The sequence below is a fragment of the Schistocerca gregaria genome, chromosome 1 (genome assembly GCF_023897955.1).
Source record: "Schistocerca gregaria isolate iqSchGreg1 chromosome 1, iqSchGreg1.2, whole genome shotgun sequence".
NCBI lineage: Eukaryota > Metazoa > Arthropoda > Insecta > Orthoptera > Acrididae > Schistocerca > Schistocerca gregaria.
The window spans coordinates 257,761,739-257,783,840 of record NC_064920.1 but is presented as its reverse complement, the minus strand read 5'-3'; the positions used below and the strand labels follow the sequence as shown (position 1 = coordinate 257,783,840).

General features: G+C 41.8%; 1 protein-coding gene across 5 annotated transcripts in view; it reads right to left on the bottom strand.

Annotated features, from left to right (window-relative positions):
• The window catches only part of LOC126339400 (uncharacterized), a 111,077-nt gene extending 89,191 nt beyond the window's left edge, over window positions 1-21,886 (bottom strand). For 2 of the 5 annotated variants that reach the window (XM_050001631.1, XM_050001632.1), the window contains exon 1: window positions 21,763-21,871. The gene's annotated coding sequence lies outside the window, so the exon portion shown is untranslated. Of the gene's footprint in view, window positions 1-20,006; window positions 20,089-21,762 lie in introns of those variants that run through there. The other 3 variants (XM_050001628.1, XM_050001629.1, XM_050001630.1) reach the window with 3 other exon arrangements.
• Between the last annotated feature and the right edge of the window lie 216 nt (window positions 21,887-22,102).

The following is a 22,102-nucleotide window of genomic DNA, read 5'->3' as shown; positions in this document are numbered from 1 at the left end:
TGGTGGCGCAGGAGCCATAGCAATGTTCTTTTACTTGGATGACTTTTTCTTGTCTTTCCTCTCCTTTCAATAATTACAAGGGCTTCTCTGAATAAGTTTCATGTAAAGACGATGATCGCAAACTCTGCAAACAGTAGACTGTGGCTCCTTCAGCCACTGGCTGGTGTCCGGTGTTAGACCAGTGAAAACCAAGCGACAAGAAGGTGTTTCATCTCCAACTGGGAGGTGTGGACCAATGTCCCTGATGGGTGGGTGTTTTACATGCTGGGTACAATGGCCCATACTACTTCTTGGCCTCTTGGTAAGTTAGTGTGCCCAGAGTCTTGTATTCTTGTAAGTTTGTCCAAAGTCTTATATCCTTCTATTTTCTCCTCTCTTTGGAAAACAGGGCAATCTGATGAACAGGGAGAATGGTGCTTCCCACAGTTGACACACATACTTGGGGGTGGGAGTTGGGCACAAGGAGCATTCGCATGCAACAATTGTCCACAATCTCTACAGATGGGTCTAGCATAGCAATGCCAGGACATGTGCCTGAATTTCGAACATTTGAAGCACTCAATAGGGGAGGGGGTGGAGAGTGCATAATGTTTCACATCACACTGGTATACTATCATCTTAACATTTTCACACAGTGAATCGCCCTCAAAGGCCAAGATACAGGCATTGGTAGTGATCCTTCGTCCTTTGACCCCCTATGTACATGATGGACAAAGTATACACCCCATCATTCCAAATTGGCGGGTAGCTCATCATCAGATTGCAAGAGCAGGTCTCAGTGGCAAATGATGCCCTGAACCACATTTAGTCTATTATGGGGAAAGACAATCATCAGTATGTCACACATAAAGTTACAAGTGAGCAGTGCCCACAACTGAGCAGGGATGCTGTTTTGATCAAAATTGGCCCATTTTTCATTTTAGAGATGGCTGTCATTCTCCTAACTTCTTGTCTAAGTTCTCCACAGAGGAATAAGGGCTTTGTGGCCATTACATTCCTTCCATGGCATAGCCTGGGAAGGGAAAACTTTAGGGTCAGGTCTCTTTGCATCAAAAGAGGACTTTTGTTCCATAGAGTGTTGAGGCCGTATGGCCACGAGTGAGAGATAACTTCTTTGACTTCATCTGTGGCTCTTTCGGCATAGTCCCATCCACTCCACATGGGGGCTCTCCCCCATGGGAGGCCCCTGGCCCCAACAACGTCCACCTCACTACTAATCCATTGCTTGGAATCCCCCATGCTCCAGTCACAACAGAGATACACTGCTTTGGCATACATGGGGAGTTTTCAGCTCAGGCAACAACAGTGTGATCCCTGCTTGGTCAGGTGGCTACCATTGCGCAGGTATTTGACAACTGTCCCACGACAGGATGGCTACCATGCAGGGTTTTGGGTATATTACCTTATTAAAGGGAAGGATGCAAATATGGAAAGGCACAAAGGTGGCAAATACTCTGCATTGGGTGATGTTCCCTGCAAGATCTATACTTCTGGATAATTTTGAAAATTGGTGGCAGGTCAAACCCAACAATGGGGACCAAGTGTGTGTAATGAAAAGTTGTAGAAAACTTCAGAAGTGGAAACTTGAGTCCCAAATCATAATCAGATCCACACAGGATCTGCACCAGAAAACCATCTAATGGAGGGGCAGAAGGGGAAAAGGACAGTGGAAGTATAAGCTTGCAGCACAGAATGTAAGTAATGCTGCAAAGGCTGGGGCTATTTTGGTAGCCCAGCACGTAACTCCCAAAAGAGCTGTGAGTCCTCTGGGGGGTCTTGACAAGGATGACAGTGTTACAGGCATATTTTTAGACTCATCCAAGACTTTTATCACTGTTGACCATAAAACACTACTAAATAAGCTGGAATCACTAAATGTAAGAAGAATAGCAAAAGTTGGCTCCAGTCTTACCTGAAAAACAGGATGCAAAAAGGTAGAGATAGTTCATGTCTATCATCAACAAATTTTTAGTAAAATAGTTGTTAGAGAAGAAAATCTCTTATGCTAGTGTGCTGGACTCAAGTCTGTTCTTTATGAATAGGGTGGTTGACTGATGTGGGGGACGAGACCAAACAGTGTGATCATCAGTCCCATTGGATTAGGGAAGGATGGGGAAGGAAGTTGGCCATGCCCTTTTCGAAGAAACCATCCCGTCATTTGCCTGAAGCGATTTAGGCTAATCAGGATGGCTGGATACAGGTTTGAACCATCGTCCTCCCAAATGCGAGTCCAGTGTGCTAAACACAGTGTGCTAAATAAACACTGCGCCACCTCATTTGGTATTATGAATAGATAACAAATCTGTGGATTGAATCAGGCACACAAATTTTTTTGAGGTGAATACTGAGTGTTAATTACTGTGGAACGAACACAAAGACACCGGCAAAAAGAATACTATCATCAGTTTGTAGCAATCAATGACTTGTGGTGACATACTATTCCTACATACATTATATTCTTTGCTACAGGATCCTTTTCTGGACACTGATGGCAAAAACAATTTTAAACTGCAGATAAGGACTATAAGAATAGCAACTAAAAGTAGTAGAAGGGCTTATTGTAAATACCTATTTAAAAAACTGGATATCCTTACTGCACCAAGTGAGCACATCTACCAATCTGTTGGGCAAATACCAAGGAATCAAACTTACGTTTACCAGGGAAAAACAAACAAAAACTCAAAACAGCATTTTCTATCAAGGAATACAATTTATTATATAATACAAGATGAAAAAGGTTACTAAAATATATCTGTCCTAAAAGGTAGCCAAAACATTCTTCATAAGTAATGCATACTACACAATTAAAGAACACTGGGTGAACACTGACACAGTTTTTTCTGGCACATGGGAGAACATGAAGATGTGCATGGAATGTAATTGCTCATTTATGAGCACGGAGTCAGTTTTCCGAATAGACAGTGATTAGTGCAAGGAGCATAGCAACATGTTCATGGTCTGGCAGTCACTGTAGAGTGTCCACTGATGAAATGCGTAACTGCACTTTATATTATATGTCATCTGGAGCAAATTGTGAATAAATTTAAGAACAGTGTGCCATAGGGACCAGGTCACACAAAGTCTGCAGCACCATCCTTAGGCTGTGACCCACGGCACAGATATGTTGCATTACATGATGTCATGCTTGTGCAACATATTTGGAATGCATTGTGTCTGGAGATGGCATTCTGTCATCTGTAGTGATGCTCTCTTGGTTTGAGTATCATGTTTACCAGTTGTATATGAGTGATGTAAGTGAGGCAGTGTTCTGGAAGTTTGCTTTTGTTGGCTTTTCAGTAAGTTATTTTACAGTTGTTAGTAATTGGCTACACATCTGTTTTCTGTTTGGGAACTGTTAGTTCACCACTTAGTTCATGTTGAATATATATGTTTCTGTTTTCAGTTTGTTACTAGTTATGAATCTTATAAATACATTTATGAGTCATATGCTGGTTGCCATTTTGGTCAATGACATGGCCACTACAATCCAGTTCCTGCAGTTATGTGGCCTCATGGCAAAATGTGTGAAGTATCAACAGTAGGGTGAGTTTCACACAATAATGACCACTGGATCTGGCCACTGTGGCTAGACTGTGAACTGCAATTGTGTCTTACGGGAGCAGCAGCCTAGCACTGGTGGTGGGGGTAAGGAAGCGGCATGGGATGGGGCAGGGGAAGGATAGTAGGGTATGAGTTGGGGAAAGTGTAGTGCTACTTATGGGAGCATGCAGAGGCATGGTGGGGACAGGGTAGGGCTGCTAAGTCAGTTGGGAGGTTTGATGGTGAGGGGTGGGGAGCACGGAAAAGGAGAGAAATAGTAGAGGAGTTGAGAAAAACTAGAGGACGCGCTAGTGAAATCAAACACTGTGTAGTGTTGGAGTGAGAACAGGTAAGTGACTAGGTAAGTGGAGGACAGGGACTAGTGCAGGCTGAGGCCAATGGGTTATGAAAGCATAGGATACACTGTAGAGAGCAGTTTCCAATTACGCAATTCAGAAAACCTAGTGTTGGTGGGAAGGATCACCATGGCACAGGCTGTGAAGCAGTCACTGAAGAGAAGTGCATCACATTGGGGAGCATGTTCAGTAACTGGTTGGTCCAGCTGTGTCTTGGCCACAATTCATCGCTAACCATTCACAATGACAGACAGCTTGTTAGTTGTCATGCCCATGTAGGAAGCATCACAACAGTAGCAGCTTAGATTGTGGATAACATAGTTGCTTTCACAGGTAGCCCTTCATTTGATAGGGCAGGAGATGCCTGTGATCGGATTAGAGTAGATGGTGGGGAATGTATGGAACAGTCCTTACATCTAGGTCTATTGCAACGATGAGCCATGAAGCGAGGGATTGGGAGCAGGACTGGAGTAGGGATAGACAAGGGTAATGCACAGGTTCTGTGAGTAGTGGAATAGCACTGTGAGAGGGATGGGGAGGATAGTTAGTAGGATATTTCTCAATTCAGGGCATCGTTAGAGGTAGTCAAAACCCTGGTAGAGAATGTGATTCAGCTGCTCCAGTCCTGGGTGGTACTGATTCACAAGAGGAGTGCTCTATTGTGGCTAGATGGTGGCTATGTGGGAGATGGTAGGTGACTGGAGGGGCAAGGCAAGGGAGATCTATTTCTGTACAAGGTTGGAAGGGTAATTCTGATCTGTGAAGGTCTCAGAGAAATCCTCAGTTTATCGGGAGAGGGACAGCTCGCCACTACAGATGTGATGACCACAGGTGGCAGTGTGGAAAGTACTTTTCAGCATGGAATGGGTAGCAGCTGTCAAAGTGGAGGTATTGCTGGTGGTTGGTAGATTTGAAACGGACAGGCACTGATATAGCCATCATTGTGGTGGAGGTCAACATCAAGGAAGGTGGCTTGTTGGGTTGAGGAGAACCAGGTGAAGTGAATGGGGGAGAAGGTGTTGAGTCAGTGTTCTGGAGATCACGAAGGTGTGATCAATGAATATGTGATTGTGGGTGGTTAGGAAGCACTCCTCTAGATGCCCCATGATTGGTTGGCTAGGATAGTGCCATGCAGGTGACAATTTCTGTACCGATTTGTTTGTAGGTAATGTCTTCAAATGCAAAGCAAGTGAGGGTAAGGATGTAGTTGGTCATGGTGACCAGGAAGGAATTATAGATCTGAAGTTAGTTAAGTGTCGAGAAAGGCAGTGTACAATAGCAGCAAGGCCATGGGCTTTGGTGATCTTAGTGTAGATGGAGGTGGCATCAACTGTGATGAGCTGAGCACCATGTGATATAGGACAGCAACTGTGAAGAGCTGGTGGAGGAAATGGTAGGTATCTCTTATACAGGAGAGTACATTATGGGTAATAGACTGAAGGTTTTGGTCTATGAGAGAAGAGATTCTCACCATGGGGGCACAATAACCAGCCACAATCGGGAATCCTAAGAGGTTGCATTTATGGACTATAAGCAGCATGTAGAAGACAAGAGTGTGGGGAGTGATAGGGGTGAGGGAGAGAGACTCAGGGGAGATGTTTTGGGAGCAGCCCAAGGATTTGAGGAGCGAATGGATATCCTGTTGGATTTATGTAATTGGGTCACTGTGGCAGGCTTTAAAGGTGGATGAATCAGACAGCTGGTGGAGTCCCTCCACCTCATAATATCTGCAATTCAAACCACAGTGGTGGAGCCTTTGTTGGCAGGTCAGGATCAATTGTTAGGTGGTGGATTTTGGTTCCTACTGTAGATGTTAAGTTGGTTTCCATGTTGTAGGATCTAGGAAATGATGGCGAGGCAGGGTCCAAGGTAAAGAAATTCTGAAACGCTAACAGGGATGGTTTGAGGTCAGTGGGGGTGGATCACAGTTGAATGGAAGAATGAACTGAGTCAGGCAGGGTCCAATATTGGTTTCAAAAATGGTTCAAATGGCTCTGAGCACTATGGGACTCAACATCTTAGGTCATAAGTCCCCTAGAATTTAGAACTACTTAAACCTAACTAACCTAAGGACATCTCACACACCCATGCCCGAGGCAGGATTCGAACCTGAGACCGTAGTAGTCCCGCGGTTCCAGACTGCAGCGCCAGAACTGCACGGCCACTGCGGCTGGCTATTGGTTTCATGTTGGGTCTTATTGGTAGGGTTGGTGGCAAAAACGTTTTTTCACTGTACGGACTGTGAAAAGGAGAGGTGGTCTTTAACAAGTCCAGCATGATTTAATTTGGGAGTGTGGCGAAGGAGAGGCTTTTGGAAAAAGACTGATACTTCTGTGGGACTAAGGCATTTGGAGAAAGGCTCACAACTGTTTCATGTCTGTTTATGTTCTCAGTACTGTATGGTGGTGGGAAGAAGTTTCTACGGGTGACGTAAATGTAGCAGGTCTGCAAGGCAGGGTTTGTTGGCTATGAGGTGATGTGAGGGAGATTTGGAGGCTCTTGCAGAGGTGGCAGATAGTGGTAATCCAAGGTGGCAGTAGGTGGTTTACAGGTTGGAGAGTTCTTTGAGGCTGCACTGTGCATGCTGCTCGACTTCCTCGAGGGCAAAAGTTTCAGCTGCCACATTGGATAACCACTATCTGCCACCTCTGCAAGAGCCTCCAAATCTCCGTCACATCACCCCACAGCTGACAAACTATGCCTTGCAGACCTGCTACGTGTATGTCACCCACCATACAGCATTGAAAACATAAACAGACCTCAAACAGTCGCAAGCCTTTCCCCCAAATGCCTTAGTCCCACAGAAGTATCAGTCCTTTCCAAAAGCCTTACCTTTGCCCCATTCCCAAATTCAATCATGCTGGAATTGTTAAAGACCTCCTCTCCTATTGGGATTGCACAGCAGGAGAACACGGATGGTGGATAGGTGTTGCAAGGAGGTTTTGGGTGGATTTTCATGGTTTTGCAAGACTGAGTTGGTGAGGGCTATGAACTGATGGAATCTGAACAGATAGATGTCACTGTGAAAGGAGGGGTTGTAATCTGATGGTCAGGCAGTCTGTGTGGGAATATATGAGGTAGGTTCCAATGCGTGAACAATATGTGGGGCTGGGTTCTGGCTATGGTTAGGTTAACTAGGATGCATAGTGGAAGACAAAAAGGCACAAAAATATATTAGGAATGATAGTGGGGCTGGGTTCTGGCTAGGGATAGGGTATCTAGGATCCATATTGGAAGACAAAAATGCACAAAAATACATTTTCTGTTTTTTACCTATTTTACAAATTTTTACAAGCACTGTGATGGAACTGCAGAGGAACTATACCAGTTGCCAAATCTGTCCACTTACTAACCCTGCCACAGTGACCCCATTCCAGAAACCCAACAGGATCTCCAGTCCCAAATCCTTAGGCTCGTTACAGAACCTCTCCTCACCCCTATCACCCCCACCTTCTCCATGCTGCCTTAAGTACGTAAACCCAATCACTCAAGATGCCCTATTGTGGCCAGTTACTGGGCTCCCACTGAGAGAATCTCCGCTCTTATGGACCAAAATCTTCAGCCTGTTACCCGTAACCCATACTCCTATATGTAACAAATCAACCATTTCCTCCACTGACTCTCCACAGTACCTGTTCCTTTACCACAAGGACCCCTCCTCATCACTGTTGATACCATCTAACATCTCCAATGACAATGATGCTGCTGTTATTTGAACACTACCTTACCCGCCTCCTTTGGAGGCACCACTTACGAACAAACCTGTGGCACATCAATGAGTACCGACATGGTACTATCCTATACCAACTTACTCATGGGCCATCTAGAGCAGGGTTTCCCAAACTATGTTCCATGGAATGCTGCTGTTCTGCAAGAACTGAGTAAGTGCTCCATGAAAAGCTTTGAACAATGTGGCAACTTTTTTAACGTTTTGAGGATTCTAGTAATTTTTTTTAATAATTTCTAGGTTGTCAGTTAGTATTTAAAATTGAAGTGATCACTGAGTAAAAAAGTTTTTCTCATTTTCTAAAATGTTATTAACCTTCAAAATAAACCAAGTGTTCCATCAAAGTACCAGGATTCTCGAAGTGTTTTGTCAGAGGAAAAGTTTGGGAACCCTTGATCTACAAGAATCCTTTCTAACGACAGAGAATCCCAAACCCCTCGCCTACTCCAGATTCGCTGAAGACATCATGATCTGGACTGAGGATGAGGACACCCTACCCCATGTTTCTGCGAAACCTCAATGCTTTTTTAACCCACTTGCTTAACTGGTCCTCCTCAAGCCAACAAGCCATCTTTTTCAACACTGACCACCTCAAGGATAGCTACATTAGTACCTCCAGACATACACAACCTAAAAACCACCAGCAATACCTCAACTGTGACAGCTGACACCCATTCCATACCAAGAAGTCCCTTACATACTACCTAGTCACATATGGCCGCACCCCATCCTTTTTCCCCTTTTCTCTAATTCTCTCCTTTTCTGTCTCCACAAACTCCTCCCCCTCCCTCCCAACCCAAAAAATATCTCGACTTCACCTAGCAGCCCTAACCTGCTCCTACTAAGTCCCTGTATGCTCCCATAGGCAGCATTACACCTTCCTCCACCCCTACTCTGCTATTCCTCCCCCTTCCTGCATCATACCTACTCCTTAGCCCCATTGTCCATGTCAGATTGCTGCTCCCATCAAGCACAGTTGCTGTCTATGGTCTGGTCACAGCATCCGGAGACAGTGGTTATGTGTGTGTGAGTTGTGTTTGTGTGCATGTTTTCTAGTTCAGAAGAAAGACTTTTAGCTGAAAGCTTGAATGTATAGCAGTCTCTTCACTACACCTGTCTGCGACTCAACATCTTCTCTGTATGATGAGTAGTGATGTATCCTCTGCATAATGTTATTGATTGTTTCGCAGATATTTTGGTCATGTTGGGTTTTTGATAACAAGTGGTTTTTTGGTATTGTGGATTTTGTTTGAGCTATATAGGTCAAGTGAAATTTCTGCCACCAGAACTTTTTCATTTTGAGTTTGTTGACTGCCGAGGACTGAGTTTGCTTGATTTTTACATCAGAATTTGTTTTGAAATGTCTTTATTAGAATTGTTACACATTTCATTTGTCCTGCCTCTGTCTTGCCACAATCTAAATGGCTATAATTCCAATCCTACTCCATATACAGCAATGAAATTTATATGACTGAAAACCTAATGAGTAGTTTCACTCTAGATGCAACATGGAATCTTTATAAGAATTTTCACCGAGTGACCCTGAATATCTTAATCACCCTACCTCCAATGTTTTTGGAAAGAATTGATGCTTTACTAAGTTACTATAAACACAGTCAATATCAAAGTGACACATCAAAGACAAAATATCAAAAAAAAAAAAAAAAAAAAAAAAAAAAAAAAAAAAAAAAATGGTTTCACCTTCATCACTAACAGTAAAAAAATACAGTAAGCAGCTATGTACCCAGTTTTACCGTCCTTCAGACTGTACTTCACTATACATTACTTTTACACTATAGTCACTCAGGACAGGGCATTTCTGTTAATTATATTTTCCATTATTAATTATGATAGAAAATATTGTTTCATAACTATTTGTCTTGAGTTTTATTTCACATCTTGGTCAAACAAATGTCAGAAAACCCAATATTTGTATAAAACTTCTTGCAATTAGCCTCAACCATGGGGCCAATTGTTAGTTTCAATTTGACCACACACTGGAACTGACTCTCAAGTAGCACAATCAATCATTCAAAATCTTGTCACGTTTGACTCTGCACACTCAAAGGTTGACAACAGCGTCATTATTGGTTTGACCAATTGGTGAACATTTCTTGCTGTGAACAGCCCTAGACACTTTCATTTCAGCATTTGTTATGTGTAGTCCTGTTTTTACAGCATAATGCTTACATGCACGCCCTTATTGTGCAAGTGTGACAAGATTGACTGATTACCTTTATTAAAAACAGAGATAGTCAAAGAAGCCACAAAAAATAAACAGCAAACTTTGTGATTGTTTACTTCAACAAGACTGTCAAGAAATTTAAAAAAAATCCAGATGCATATGTCTTACTCACCCAGGATGTATCACCAAACTCAGTGGTACCCTATCCAGCAACAGAGAGGTGGCACATATTATATACCAATTGAAAAACAAAAAATCAACTGGTCCAGATGAAATCCCAGTCTTTGTCTTTAATGAATGTATAAATACCATAAAAACTCCACTGACAAAAATAATCAATGAAGCATTCACATCTGGCTGTTTTTCCAAGTACCTAAACCAAGCAAAAGTGATACCCATATTTAATAGTGGTGATGTGGAAAATGTAGACAACTACAGACCAATCTCTTTACTAATCACCATTTTCAAAATTATTGAAAAACTAATTAAAAACAGATTAATGAAGTACCTAAACAAATTTAAACTTCTTTGCAATAAAGAACAAGATTTCAGGCACAGAAGAATTACAGAATCTGTTTTTGGACAGTTTACAAAACTCATTCTTGAGGCACTAGACAAAGATGGCCATGTGAATGGAATTTTCTTGGACTTATCAAAGTCATTCAACACAGCTGAGTACAGAATATTATTGCATAAATTAGAGTTTCTAGGAATAAGATTGATTGATTGATTGAGAGGGGTTATGGGACCAAACAGTGAGGTCATCAGTCCCATGATTCCGAAGTTAGTCACAGAAGAAAGAGGGTCCACTAAAAGTGGATGGATCCAGTCAGGAGAGCCAACTTATAAAATAATGAACATTAAACACACACAGTAAAAGGCATAAAAGGTGAGGCCAAACCTAAAAGCTGGAAAAACGGTAGGAATAAGAGGTGTGGCTAAGAAGTGATGTTGGTCATACATAGAAAACTGGATGCAATGAATTGAGATCTAATGAACTTCAAAGGTTTTCCAGGAATTTCTAGAAAAACAGCAACCAGATTAAAAAATATATTAATATAGGCGTCCCACAGGGAGTGTATTAGGCCCAAACCTTTTTCTTATTTATATCAATTATTTCTCACAGTGTCCAATATGGAGAAACTGTTTGCTGATGACAGTAACATAGTGATCAGAGCTAAAACTCCAACACAGGTGAAAGAAAAGGCTAATGCAGTCCTCAAACAATGGGTCACTGAAAAACAAAGTAACTTTAGAATCAAACAAAACTAATAGCTTTACTTCCAACTAAACAGAAAACGCAATGATGCTAGATTAAAAATTAATGATGATGTATTAGAATGAGTAACAGATACCAAATTCTTGGGGTTCAATGTAAATTGCCAGCCATAATGGACAGAGCACACAAAAGCTTTTGCAAAGAGACTATCCACAGTATGTTATGTTTTGCGAATTATTGCACCATAGTGACATATTTTGGATACATACATTCAGTCCTCAGTGTGAACTTTCAGACTGTCTTCAAGGTATGGAAAAGGGCTGTATGAATAGTTACAAATAGTAGCAATAGGACACATTGTACCAATTCATTCAAAAAGCTAGCAATTCTGATTGTCCCAGGTGAATATATTTTCCACACTGTAATGTACACAAAAAGTATACTCACCCTTGTATTACAAACATCTCAAAACACGACCATGAAACTAAATCCAGCCACTACTTACACTTAAACAGGAAATGCAAGTCATAAAAACACAATAATACACTACATAACAGCCTAAAACTGTGCAATAGGCTACCACAAGAAATTAAAGATGTAAATGAACTTTATATGTTCAACCAAAGGCTAAAAACTTATTTATTATGTAAAATCTATTACACTGTATGTAAATATTTAAAATAATTACAGATAGCTACTTAATATTCATGAATACCCCACGTATTAAGCAACAATAGTCCACACAATTAAGAAAAATTGGAGGAAAAAGTGTGCAGTCACAAATATTTGCACAGTGTTTGGAGGGAGTGTCAAACTAAAAATTCAGTGAGATGTGGGAAGCAACAATAGTCCACTCAATGAAGAAAAATTGGAGGAAAAAGTGTGCAGTCACAAATCTTTGCACAGTGTTTGGAGGGAGTATCAAACTAAAAATTCAGTGAGATGTGAGTGTTGGAGTGGGGGAAGTCAGAAGGTGACTTCTTCATGTTTTTCGCAAATAACTCGAAAACCGCGGCTTCTAGCGAAAATGTTTCCCAGTACAAAATTAAAGTACATTACATTTACTTCAAAAGTGAGCCTATTCATTTTTTTTTCTGTAGGACTAGTAGATCCCATGTTCAGGCGGTGAAAAAATTGCAGTTATTAAAAAAGTTGTTCTAATGGTATAAAATTAATGTTTATCTTTAAATTTGTAGGTTAAAAACAAATATCAAATGTGTCTACCACATATAAGTGTAGCAGAGCTGTAGTAAGGTATAAACTGTGTTCCAAGGGTATAATAGGGTAGATGGGTGAGGTGAGTGGGGTAGAAGCCTGAGGGAAGATGTGTCATGGCGTTGTGTTCGTGCTCTTCCCTCCTTCATAGATCTGGACACTGAAGGTCAAGCAGGTGATTCCCTACTCTATCTACTTCACTACATCACAAGAAGCAATTACAGCATGTCCTGTGAATCACTGGCCAGACAGTGCACAGACATGCTGGGCGAGTGTTTATTTTACTCAAAACATGTTAATAGTACATGGAGTGCAGATTTGAGTTCCTAATAACAATAATGCATCATCCAGCCTCATCAGCTCTCCCAAAATCTGAAGAGGCCCAGAGGCTTAAATTGTCTCCCTCTGCAACAGAAGTAGGTCTTCTAGGTGTTATCTAACGTCAGAATTTTCAACATAAGTCAAGCAATGCATTACAGCAGATTACTGTTCTAGACTTGAACATGATCAGTCCCATTCGATCAGGCATATTCATGCCCATCTTGGACGATACACTATGGATGTGTGGTAAGTGGCTCCACTCATTTCAGTCCACTCGACAAGTGCCAGTAATTCCTGAATGGAAAAGATTTATGCAGTATACCAGTTACACAACTGATGGCGAGAGAAGTGTAGTAACTTTTTGGTCATTCTCTAACTTACTAACATATGACTACAACATAATTACATAGCTTCACAATATGTTGGCAATGATGCACAACGGCAAAGTGTCTCATTTACCAATGTAATCCCTTTACCACCAACACTTTCAAAGGTTACTGTCAGCACCACACTTAATGATGACTAAGGATCATTTTTCCCTCTAGCAGTGTAGAACTGTGTGCAGAGATTTACACAGATTCTGTCATTTTGCATTAGCCATCTTAGTGTTATTAGTTACTCAATCTACATTCCATGTAATGTCCACGCATTTTAAGCAAAAAAAACACTCCCTGGGCATGTCTGCATACTGCTTGGCCAATGATTCATAAAGTATTCTTTGGAGAGCCTGTATCACTTCATGAAACACCCTGTAGTTGTTTCTTGTGATGTAGTATGGTAGGTGGAGTGGAGAATCACAGCCGGCCGGAGTGGCCGAGCGGTTCTAGGCGCTACAGTCTGGAACCGCGCGACCACTACAGTCGCAGGTTCAAATCCTACCTCGGGCACTGATGTGTGTGATATCCTTAGGTTAGTTAGGTTTAAGTAGTTCTAAGTTCTAGGGGACTGATGACCTAAGAAGTTAAGTCCCATAGTGCTCAGAGCCACTTGAACTTTTTGAAGAATCTCCTGCTTGACCTTCAGTTAGCAGGATTATGAAGAAGGGAATTGCACGAACACAATCTGGTGACCTACCTCCCACCCCACATCCCCCCCCCCCCCCTACCCTGCTACACCCTGGAACACAATTTATCCTTCAATATGGCTCTTCTGCATTTAGGTGTTGCACATACATTTCATATTTGTTTCTAACCCACTTAATTTAAAGATATACATTACTTTAATACTGTCAGAATGATATTTTTAATAACTGCAACTTTTCTAGCTCCTGAATGTAGAAAATAGGGAAAAACTGAACAGAGTTTATTTTGTAGAAAATTGAATCTAGTCTGATTTTGTATAAGTAAACATTTTTGTTAGGAACCACAGTTTTTGAGTATTTGAGAATAATATATATAAAAAAAAGTTAAATTTAAACCCAACCCCATCCCAATGCTCACACCACACTGGATTTTTAGTATGTTTATTGTGCCAGTCCCTCCTAGTAATGTGTAAAAATTTGTGACTAATCGATTCCCCCCCCCCCCCCCCAAAAAAAAAAATCAACATTTTTTTGGTCATCTTTCACTGGGCAGTATGGTATAATTATAAATGTTCTATGGCTAATTATAAAATTATGTCATCCATACATCTTGTACTGCTCTAGGATGACTGAATAATCGTATCTGTCTACCTATCTGAACTGTTAAGTATGAATGGCATAGACAAAATTACACACAGGTACACTGATCAGCCAGAATATTATTATAACCGACCTACAACTGATATAACTCGTCCAGGTTATGGCGCTGTTACCTGAAAAGGAATGGCAGCTAGTCAGGTGCACGCATGGTTCATATACACTCCTGAAAATTGAAATAAGAACATCGTGAATTCATTGTCCCAGGAAGGGGAAACTTTATTGACACATTCCTGGGGTCAGATACGTCACATGATCACACTGACAGAACCACAGGCACATAGACGCAGGCAACAGAGCATGCACAATGTCGGCACTAGTACAGTGTATATCCACCTTTCGCAGCAATGCAGGCTGCTATTCTCCCATGGAGACAATCGTAGAGATGCTGGATGTAGTCCTGTGGAACGGCTTGCCATGCCATTTCCACCTGGCGCCTCAGTTGGACCAGCGTTCGTGCTGGACGTGCAGACCATGTGAGACGACGCTTCATCCAGTCCCAAACATGCTCAATGGGGGACAGATCCGGAGATCTTGCTGGCCAGGGTAGTTGACTTACACCTTCTAGAGCACGTTGGGTGGCGTGGGATACATGCGGACGTGCATTGTCCTGTTGGAACAGCAAGTTCCCTTGCCGGTCTAGGAATGGTAGAACGATGGGTTCGATGACGGTTTGGATGTACCGTGCACTATTCAGTGTCCCCTCGACGATCACCAGAGGTGTACGGCCAGTGTAGGAGATCGCTCCCCACACCATGATGCCGGGTGTTGGCCCTGTGTGCCTCGGTCGTATGAAGCCCTGATTGTGGCGCTCACCTGCACGGCGCCAAACACGCATACGACCATCATTGGCACCAAGGCAGAAGCGACTCTCATCGCTGAAGACGACACGTCTCCATTCGTCCCTCCATTCACGCCTGTCGCAACACCACTGGAGGCGGGCTGCACGATGTTGGGGCGTAAGCGGAAGACGGCCTAACGGTGTGCAGGACCGTAGCCCAGCTTCATGGAGACGGTTGCGAATGGTCCTCGCCGATACCCCAGGAGCAACAGTGTCCCTAATTTGCTGGGAAGTGGCGGTGCGGTACCCTGCGGCACTGCGTAGGATCCTACGGTCTTGGCGTGCATCCGTGCGTCGCTGTGGTCCGGTCCCAGGTCGACGGGCACGTGCACCTTCCGCCGACCACTGGCGACAACATCGATGTACTGTGGAGACCTCACGCCCCACGTGTTGAGCAATTCGGCGGTACGTCCACCCGGCCTCCCGCATGCCCACTATACGCCCTCGCTCAAAGTCCGTCAACTGCACATACGGTTCACGTCCACGCTGTCGCGGCATGCTACCAGTGTTAAAGACTGCGATGGAGCTCTGTATGCCACGGCAAACTGGCTGACACTGACGGCGGCGGTGCACAAATGCTGCGCAGCTAGCGCCATTCGACGGCCAACACCGTGGTTCCTGGTGTGTCCGCTGTGCCGTGCGTGTGATCATTGTACAGCCCTCTCGCAGTGTCCGGAGCAAGTATGGTGGGTCTGACACACCGGTGTCAATGTGTTCTTTTTTCCATTTCCAGGAGTGTATTATCCCTGAGCATGCTGTCTGTTTGTAGAATGGGGACGGCACACGATCTATCTGAGTTTGACCAAGGTGAGATTGTGATGTCGGGCGTTGTAGGCTGGGCAGACTGGTAACATAGGATAGGGGTGACATGTACTGTCAATTATACCAGACTTAAATGCTGGGCAGAATACAAGTGTGTCTGAACACACAGTGCACTGAACACTCCTACTGATGGGTCTTCACAACTGGTGACCCACACATGTGCCAATGCTCACCCCTTGACTGAAATGGACACATCACCATTGGCACTGCATGTTGGCACTGTGGCATGGTCTGATGAATCCTGACACCTTCATCATCATGCCAATGGGAGAGCATGGCTCTGTCATCTTCCAGGGCAACAGCACCTTGACACCTGTCCTGCACGATGGAGACAAGCTGGTGGCAGTTCCATTGTGCTTTAGGGAACATTCATGTGGCCATCAATGGGTTCAGTGGAGCTCATGCAAGCCACCATGATGGCCATGGTGTATTGCATACTGGTTGCAGATCACTTACACCTCTTCACAACAATCATGTCTCATGACGGAACTGGCATTTGTAAACAAGATAATGCAGCATGTCACAAGTCCAGGAGAGTGATGGAATGGTTTGAGGAACACACCACTGTGTTCCAATTGATGTGCTGGCCCCCAACTCGCCAGATCTGAATTCAATAAAACATATCCAGGGTGCGATTGAGTGTTGCGTCAAAGCTCATCACACCTCCCTGGAATTTATAGGGGTTAGGTGACTTATGTGTGCAGATATTTTGTTTTTTGAGATTTTGCAGAGTTTCTCCATCATCCATGATAAGGAACACAGATTCTATTGGAATAATTCTTGAGGTAAAATTCAACCATTTGTAGCTCACTACAAAGGTTCAAATGCTAATGAAATACCCCTTGTGTAATGTGTGGAAATATCTGTCTCCAGCAAGATACAAGGTGCGTACATTCTTACCAGCACAATTTCTTAAAATACCATTATCTGACACCAAAGCACATGTATCACATTTTGGATGGATATGCTGCCCAATACAAAAAGAGAAAGAATTTCATGAATGTGTCCCACTAACAGGAAGATTCTGACGTTATATTGGAACGCTATTTTTTTGCTACTGTGCATGGTAAAGGACCATGTGACAAGGCTGTAGGGGCTAAAGAGGTCAGTAACACTTTTCAAGTGACCTCTTGAAAATCATATTTTGACATCACAACAGTTGTTTCAGAGCTGGTTCCCACTATACATTGGCTTCCCGTTATGATGAAGACAATACCAAGCTGAAACTGTTTCACGAATACAAGGATGATCCCACATCTCTATCAGTTTCAGTGTGTAACACTTGTTGACAAATATGGCTATAACAAAGATAACGACCTATTCTACTTCGTCAGTGAACAGAGAAGAGTCAGAGACTGCTAAAGTGAATAAAATGCTGCTAGCAGATTTACATGTATTTGTCACCTGAATGCATAACAGTCTTTGGTGGTTGGCCTTATAATCTTGTGAAGATAAAAATGCTGCTTGTGTCCACACAGACCATCTCCAAAATTTGTGTTTACTGCCAGAGCACACATTTGTATTATCAAAATATGTGACATTCCCACTAGCCGGTGACACCAATGGGAATGTTGTACTGTGCATACAAATTAAGTTGACAGTCAGTGCAGTGGCTGATAGATGTAACCATAAGTGGAGAATGCCTTTACAATATCTCCTATCAGCCACTGCATCGTGAAAACCAAACATACATATACTCATAAGTCCTGGCAGAGCTTATTACAAAATATTATAGGGTTCTGTTAATTTATTCTGTGCCCTTGTCAAAACATTTGATTGTACAGCATAAAAAATTCTATTTGTTAAACCAATGGAAGGGTCCGATTCCACCCATCTGCTTTGACTCTTGACATGACTGTGGTGTGTTGTATTATCACTGAGGCACAGTGTGTTCTAGATGGTCTGTGTTTGCAAAGGGTGTGTGAGAGTAAGTGTTTGTGCACTCCAGTGTGGGATGTTCATGTTTCTAAATAGCTTGAATGTGGTGACAGTGTGCATTGGACTTATTACTGTCTGTTACTCGATATTGTGGAGTTTTTTGCTGCCTTGGCAGTGTGTTATTTTAGTATTGTTAGTTACTAGCAAGTGATTTATTTTTGATTTTGTAACTGTCAGTTCGAGTTGTTAACGGTCTGAAAACAAAATTTTATGATTTCTGTTGGTGCTATGTATGATGTAACAACGAAATTGATTAGTCATTGGTTGGTTGCTGCTATTGGCAACAATATGGCGTATACAATCAAAATTCTCCAGTTATATGGCCAGTTGGTGGATTCTATTAAGTATCAGCCGTCCATGGAAATTATGGATCTGAGCCATGTCTCTGTTACTCAAACTAGGGATGAGTGTATGGGGCATTGTTTGGAGTGGGTTTCAGTATTTTTTATTTCGCGTTTTGGGGTTTGTGAGGAAGGGTGGGGGGAGTGGAGGGAGGAGGAGGAGGTGCCTGGTATCGGTGTGTTCTTTGAGCTATAAAGGTAAAATGAAATATTCGATTTTCTGTTAGTTTTTGAATGACACTATTCTTATTGTTCTATATTAAGCTTGTCCCTGCCAAAAGCCCTCTACTTTGTGCCCATCAGTTTCGTATTATTGCTGAAGTGAAATATTTAGGGCGTGTTTGTGTCTTTGTTCCTCGGTGGGGTTAGTGTAATGATTGTCGCCAGATTGTATACGGTGGGAATGTATACGGTGATGACGTCACGGTTTAAAGCAGACATGCCGAACTGTGCACTTCCATAGTGCAGTATTAATGGCACCATTCAACTGCATGGATAATCTTATCCTCATAAAAAAATGATGGGCGTCACATTTTGGGAATTTTATATTACAGCATGTCAAACCACAATTGTTGTTGTTGTTGTTGTCCTCAGTCCTGAGAATGGTTTGATGCAGCTCTCCAGGCTACTCTATCCTGTGCAAGCTTCTTCATCTCCCAGTACCTACTGCAACCTACATCCTTCTGAATCTGCTTAGTGTACTTATCTCTCGGTCTCCCTCTACGATTTTTACCCTCCACGCTGCCCTCCAATGCTAAATTTGTGATCCCTTGATGCCTCAAAACATGTCCTACCAACCGATCCCTTCTTCTAGTCAAGTTGTGCCACAAACTTCTCTTCTCCCCAATCCTATTCAATACCTCCTCATTAGTTACATGATCTATCCACCTTATCTTCAGTATTCTTCTGCAGCACAACATTTTGAAAGCTTCTTTCTCTTCTTGTCCAAATTAGTTATCGTCCATGTTTCACTTCCATACATGGCTACACTCCAAACAAATACTTTCAGAAATGACTTCCTGATACATAAAACTATATTCGATGTTAACAAATTTCTCTTCTTCAGAAACGCTTTCCTTGCCATTGCCAGTCTACATTTTATATCCTCTCTACTTCGACCATCATCAGTTATTTTGCTCCCCAAATAGCAAAACTCCTTTACTACTTTAAGTGTCTCATTTCCTAATCTAATTCCCTCAGCATCACCCGATTTAATTTGACTGCATTCCATTATCCTCGTTTTGCTTTTGTTGATGTTCATCTTATATCCTCCTTTCAAGACACAATTACGTTTACGAAACTCTACTGAAACAATAAAGACAACGGAAAATAAATGTTAAGTTTCACCTACACAACAGTATCCGAACATAAGAAAATAACAGCCTGGTTACTGGAGGTAATCGCGTATGACCTGCTTCAGGAATCATCCTAGTACTACGTTTAAGTGATCTGGGTAATAATCCAAAACAAAAGTTGCAGATACACATTCCAAATACGACTGCAGACCTGAACAACATTTTTCGATGTCGATGAAGAAAGGTTCAAATTAGGAAATGCAGTTAGTAGAGAAGGAGGTGTTGGATGACGATATTCATTGGTAATCCTTCGGTTAAACGATATGGCTTAACAATATGTTTTAAGCATCTCGCCATAAACCATCGACACATTTTCTTCTATTCTGATTATATTATCTCCTAGCGGAAAAACGACTATCTCATAGTTAATTTTCAAACATCCAGAAGTGGTTCCTCTACAATAGTTCTACAGCACTGGAAAGACTTTATTACAATCTGGCGAACAGGGAAATTACGTAAAGAACTTACTTTTGTAAAGCAATTCAATGAGATGAAATAGTTTATAACTACAGCATAATTTTCACTGTCGCATACACATAGTTTAAGCACGGCACTTCTTCACAGCTTCGTACCGCATGTGGGGTTAGTGTATTGATTGTTGCCATATCACATGCGCTGGGAATATGGGTGTCCGCCATCTTGATGACGTCACGTGTTAAAGCAGACACGCCGAATGGCGCACTTCCGTACTGCAGTATTAATTGCACCATTCTACTGCGTGGATAATCTTATCCTCATGAAAGAAAATGATGGGCATCACACTTTGGGAAATTTATATTATAGCATCTCAAACCATAATTACGTTTACGAAACTCTACTGAAACAATAAAGACAACGGAAAATAAATGTTAAGTTTCACCTACACAACAGTATCCGAACATAAGAAAATAACAGCCTGGTTACTGGAGGTAATCGCGTATGACCTGCTTCAGGAATCATCCTAGTACTACGTTTAAGTGATCTGGGTAATAATCCAAAACAAAAGTTGCAGATACACATTCCAAATACGACTGCAGACCTGAACAACATTTTTCGATGTCGATGAAGAAAGGTTCAAATTAGGAAATGCAGTTAGTAGAGAAGGAGGTGTTGGATGACGATATTCATTGGTAATCCTTCGGTAAAACGATATGGCTTAACAATATGTTTTAAGCATCTCGCCATAAACCATCGACACATTTTCTTCTATTCTGATTATATTATCTCCTAGCGGAAAAACGACTATCTCATAGTTAATTTTCAAACATCCAGAAGTGGTTCCTCTACAATAGTTCTACAGCACTGGAAAGACTTTATTACAATCTGGCGAACAGGGAAATTACGTAAAGAACTTACTTTTGTAAAGCAAATTCAATGAGATGAAATAGTTTATAACTACAGCATAATTTTCACTGTCGCATACACATAGTTTAAGCACGGCACTTCTTCACAGCTTCGTACCGCATGTGGGGTTAGTGTATTGATTGTTGCCATATCACATGCGCTGGGAACATGGGTGTCTGCCATCTTGATGACGTCACGGGTTAAAGCATACACGCCGAATTGCGCACTTCCGTACTGCAGTATTAATGGCACCATTCTACTGCATGGATAATCTTATCCTCATAAAAGAAAATGATGGGTATCACACTTTGGGAAATTTATATTATAGCATGTCAAACCACAATTACGTTTACGAAACTCTACTGAAACAATAAAGACAACGGAAAATAAATGTTAAGTTTCACCTACACAACAGTATCCAAACTCAAAAAAGTAACAGACTGGTTGCTGGAGATAATCGCCTATTACCTACTTCAGGAATTATACTAGTGCTATGTTTAAGTGATCTGGGGTAATAATCCGAAACAAAAGTTGCGGATACACCTTCCAAATACGACTGCAGACCTAAACAACATTTTTCGACGTCGATGAGGAAACGTGGAAATTAGGAAATGCAGTTAGTTAAGAAGGTGTTGGATGACGATATTAATTGGTAATCCTTCGGTAAAACGATACGACTTAACAACATACGTTTGCATGTTCACAAGCAAGTAAGCAAGCATCTCGCCATAAACCATCTACACATTTTCTTCTATTCAGATTATATTATCTCCTAGCGGAAAAACGACTATCTCATAGCTAATTTTCAAACATCCAGAAGTGGTTCCTCTACAATAGTTCTACAGCTCTGGAAAGACTTTATTACAATCTGCCAAACAGGAAAATTAAGTGAGGAACTTACTTTTGTAAAGCAATTCAATGAGATGAAATAGTTTATAGCAACAGCAAAATTTTCACTGTCGCATATACATAATTTAAGCACAGCACTTCTTCCCAGCTTCGTACCGCACGTCAATAAAATATATCGATAGTCGATATACGTTCCGAAGTGATGGAACTTTCGACGGATTTTCGATCTAAACATCAGTGAGAGATTGACGGTAACAAATTGTTTGTGGCAAGCGCGATTTTTTTTATTTATTTACTAAATTGAAGTGTATTCTAAACTTTTGGAGAACATATTTTGTCATTAATACTTAATTTTTTTCTGTTACTCCTTTTGTGTCCATGCCACAATTCAC